Consider the following 4,903-nt stretch of genomic DNA (forward strand, 5'->3'; position numbering starts at 1 on the left):
TGGACGCGGTAACTGCCGTAATACTCAACCAATTATTTAAAAACTCATATACAGAATACATAGATAGAACATCTTGGTCCACTTCTATAATAGGCAAAATCGGAACAAAAGTTTGAAATAGGGAAGGGTTTTTAAAAACAGAAAAATCGCTGTAACTACTTTAACATCACAAATTTCTCATCCATTTGAGGTAATAAAACTTAGTTATAAAAACATTCGTCTAAATCAATTTTTGTTACGACCAACCATTACTACAAGGAGTGGAAAATATGGGGCTAAAGATTCCATAGTGGACATAATATCAAATCCTGCCACAATTTTTTGGAAACCTTTTAAGTATTGTCAAAGACAATTTTTGATGAGACCAAAAAAGGGGTTGAAAAACATAAAAAATTATAACCTATTTTCTATTCACGATATGAATTCCGTTAAAAATATGTATAAACATTTTTAATGGCGATGGTTTTGAGGTATTATGGACCATAAAACTAAGAACTATGTAAGGTTTTTTCAGAAGTAGTACCTCAGTAACGACAATGATAGGTAGCATTTATTCAAAATCTCCCTAATAACAATAAGGATCCAATTTATCCTCTGTATCTAAAAGTGATGAGGAAAAACATACAATTGTCTGTTACCTGGTATTCTGAAACGATTTAACGCATCACTAAAAATAATAATCATTTACATTTTTAGAATCTATAAAAAAAGTTTATATCATACAGTTTTACTTTAGGTGCTATGATTCATGGGGGGAAGGGTTTGGAAATCGGAAACAAGAGCTTATCTTCACCACGTAATTCGAAAAAAAAAAAAAAAAAATTCTCACCACAATGAAAGGAAGAAATGCAGGATGTATGTATGTGTTGCAGGGCTCGAAGGGGCAGAGTGGCGTAGGTTTTATATTATATTTAATATATATTTCTCTCTCTCTTCTCTCTTTCTCTCTCTCTCTCTCTCTCTCTCTCTCTTTCTGAATGAGAGACCAGAGAACGGTCGCGCAGCCCGCCAGCACACAATGAGAATGACTTGTTCAGGTCTAGGAGAGGGGGGTAGGGGAGGGACTGACAGGGGAGAGGGGAGGGGGGAGAGAGTTTCCTGTGTGCCACACCCTCACCCCTTCACCCGCACCCAAATTACACCAGATTTCAACATAACAATGGCAAAGGTAGCCCCCCCCCCCCACCCCCACTGCACAGCCAACCCAACTACACTCCCCTGGCAGGGATAAAAAGAACCGGGGAGAGAAAAAACAAAGCGGAAGGCACTGGAGGAAGATTAACTTCCGGCGCGGTTGGGGCAAAATGGCGGACCTCTCTCCCCCCCCTTCCCCCCTACCCACCACCCCCGGCCTCCGGGACAACAACGTTAGTATCTGGTTGTTATCGGTCGCCCCCGGCCCAATGAATATACATCGGCTCGCCGGCGGAGGCAGCGCCGCGGTGCGGGCTCGCGGCGAACCAACTCCTCCGTCGCGCGGGCACTCAGCAGCCATCCAGAGACCACGTGCATGCACGTGCACGTACGACTTCTTAAAATGTTTCGGTTTTAATGCAAATATGCACTGGAGAGGTATCCCCTCGGAAAGGGTACCTTTCAGGATTTTCTGTACAATGACACAGCAGAAAATAAACTGGAAAGATACCCTTTTCGATTTCTTAAAATGCATATTATTTTCTGCTTTAAAATGGTGAAAGTTATCCCCTCTAACCTAACCTAACCTAACCTAACCAACCTTTCCAGTCCATATTTGCATTAAAACTAAAACATTTTAAGAAATCGTAAAAGGTACCTTTCCAGTTTATTTTCTGCTGTGTCATTGTCCAGAAAATCTTGAAAGGTACCCTTTCCGAGGGGATACAATTCGGCCCCCCCCCCCCCCCTACGTGCACACGGCATACTGGCCGATCCCGAGGGCGGACCGTGCTCATGCCACTTGGTCTACAAGCATACTGTATTTTGTTTCCTTAGCTTGGCATACAGCATAACCAACACTGATATACATTTTTTTTTGTAAATCAAAAATATTCACGTAAAATTAAACGTGTTTGTAAATTTGTAAATTTACATGAAAACAACTGCATCACTACAAAAATAGTGTGTGCAGTAATATAGGGTTTTTTTTCAAACCCTTATTTTGAACGTACAAATTTCATCAAGTAGTGTCAAAGTTATGTTTTAAGGTGTGGAAACTAGGGATGAGGGTGGTTTTAGAAATCTCGTGTAGGCAAGTGACCTTTCTCGTGTTTCGGAGGTCAAGTTTGCAAAGTTTGAACTCGATCGGATGAACGATGCACGCGAAAGCATAGAAGACGAACACACAAACATTAGTTTTTATATACGATCAGCTGCAGTACCCGGAGTTGTCCGGGCTGAACACAGGGAGAAGAAAACTTTTTTTTCGAAATCAGATGTAGGCAGTAATTGTCTTTTTTATTATTGATCATCTGTATCAATAAATAACGATATCAGCTTAATCCGATACACATGCAAAGTCGATTGTTAAAGAGAGATATATAACAAATCGATCCGAGAAAAAAAAATATCGTGATCCTAGAAAACTCCCAAGGCAAGACGTGACGGACGCACCAAACGATAGCGCGTTTAAAACGCAAGGCAACGCCATTTTTTACGAAGTTCAAAACTAAACCGTTATTAGCGTCGTTAGTTCGCTAGCCGCCAGGAGCTCCACTAAGAGGACGGGTCTCGCCAAAGAGAAGGATAGGAAGTTGACCGACCTTACTATATGACCGTGTGGCGCGAACATAGAGAAATGACACGCGCTCGTTGTTTGCATGTCCATGACCTACGGTTTTCTGTTAAAAAAACTGAATTTATAAGTGGCATACAATCGTTTGAACGGCATAGAAGTTGATGCGCTGCAACGTCATCTATTGGACAGTTACAAAAAAAACATGGATAGCATAAAAACCTTCTCCGTGAAGAAAAAAAAAACACTTCGATGTGCCAACTTTTAATGATGATCGGTCAAACGGTGTCAAGAGTTTATCAATCTCAGATGTGTGTGTATATATATACACAGTGGCGGATCCAGGATTTTGTTTTGGGAGGGACTTGGCCTAGTGAACCCAGATGCTTTTGGAGGGGGCTTGAGCCCCTTAGCCCCCCCCCCCCTCTTTCTGGATCCGCTACTGTATACACACATATATACAACTTTCATTTATAGGTATATATAGATGAACGATAGTTATATAATGAATATATTTAAACGAACGAGCAAAAATTATGGATTCACGTAAGTGAAATGACTGAGGGTGCTCTCGCTCGTGGGACGCACTGCTGGGGTTTGTCCGCGGCTCCTGACGTCACAACTGTTGCGTCACTTGTTCCCGGCGGAGCAGGTGGGTCGAGCAGCGCGCCGACGCGAGCGGACAGCGTCCTGAATGAATCACGGCCTGCACCGCCTCCCCTCCACCCCTCGTGGTCATACACCGTGTCTCCTGCCGCGCCGTTCACGGAAACATCCAGCCATCCCTCTGGCTTCCGGTGGCCGGGGCTGGCTCCTTATCGCGAGCACCCCCTCCCCCCCCGCGCGCTGCGGGCGAGGTCACTACGAGGTAGAGGGGGGGGCTGGCCGGCAAATCGCAGGAAGCGCCCCGTAATGAGAGACGCTCCGAGACAACCGCGGGGAGGGAGGGTGAAGGTTTTGTCACTTTTACGATTCATAAACAACCTTCTTTTAAAAAAAAAAACCGTCCTTCAAACTTCTACGTAAAAAAAAAAGAACGCATGTACTCATGTGCGCGCGTTTGAAGTTATACAGACTTGGCGTAGTAAAAAAAAAAACTACTAACTTTAAGTTTGAATGGAAATAATTAATAGAAATAAAATAATAAAATGACTGCAGTGACGTTATAAATACGGTTGATAAAGTATATACTCTAAAAAAAATTTAAAAAAAATAATTACATACATACTATTCAATATTAATAAAAAACACGTGTGTAAAATTAATTATTTAGTAAAATAATCGAGATAAATTTTAATTAATAAATATGCTAAATTTTTATTCTAACTTATTAATTTAAGATTTTTACTAAATAATAATGAAATTATTCATCATTAATCATGCAAATTAATAAATAATATCTACACACAAACACTCCCATGAAACGTCCAGGAGACTACTAAACCTTCCACAGACACTCCCTGCCAGTCACAATGGGAGCTACAAGCTACCTGACATCGTTATGCATACGGTAACATAACCTCACTTATATAAAAACAAGTGAAAATATACTTGAAAAATATTTTTAACTATGTATAACTAATATTCACATAAAAATAAATGTTTATATTGATAAAAACCAGTATTGAATATAAATCACTAAAGTATATTATTTAAAAGCGAATATATAATTTTTACTTGCATGTACGTTTTTTTTTTGTAGCTAGCACTTTTTTTTCTCCTGTGAAAATTTCGTTGCATGGTGCACGCGCATCGTAAAAACTTCATTTTTTTTTTCATAACGCTCCTAAAGAAGTTAACTTCAAAAACTATTTACATTTACATTTCTGTTTCAACTATTTGATTTTGACAACGTAAGTACTGTAATCGATGGAGCCACGAACAAAAAAAAGTGCAACGCCTGGCGGTTATGCAACACGCTCAACATACAGTGGACTGGCGCTGTTGCCAATCAGAGGCGCTGATTTTAATATGGCCGCCTGGTTCTCAAAGTGCAGGGGTTATAAGGGCGACGCTAACTGGCGCATCACACGCTTTTTCGCCTCTACTCGCAAGGCACCGAACTGGCTTGCATTCTTCTCGTGGAAGCCGCACCTCAGTGGGACATCAAGCGGTGACCGTATCATTTGATGCTTGAATATTGAAGACAAAGACTCCCAACACTTTAGAATACTAATGATATTACCGTGTTTA

This window comes from Bacillus rossius, chromosome 15, assembly GCF_032445375.1.
Source record: "Bacillus rossius redtenbacheri isolate Brsri chromosome 15, Brsri_v3, whole genome shotgun sequence".
NCBI classification, from domain to species: domain Eukaryota; kingdom Metazoa; phylum Arthropoda; class Insecta; order Phasmatodea; family Bacillidae; genus Bacillus; species Bacillus rossius.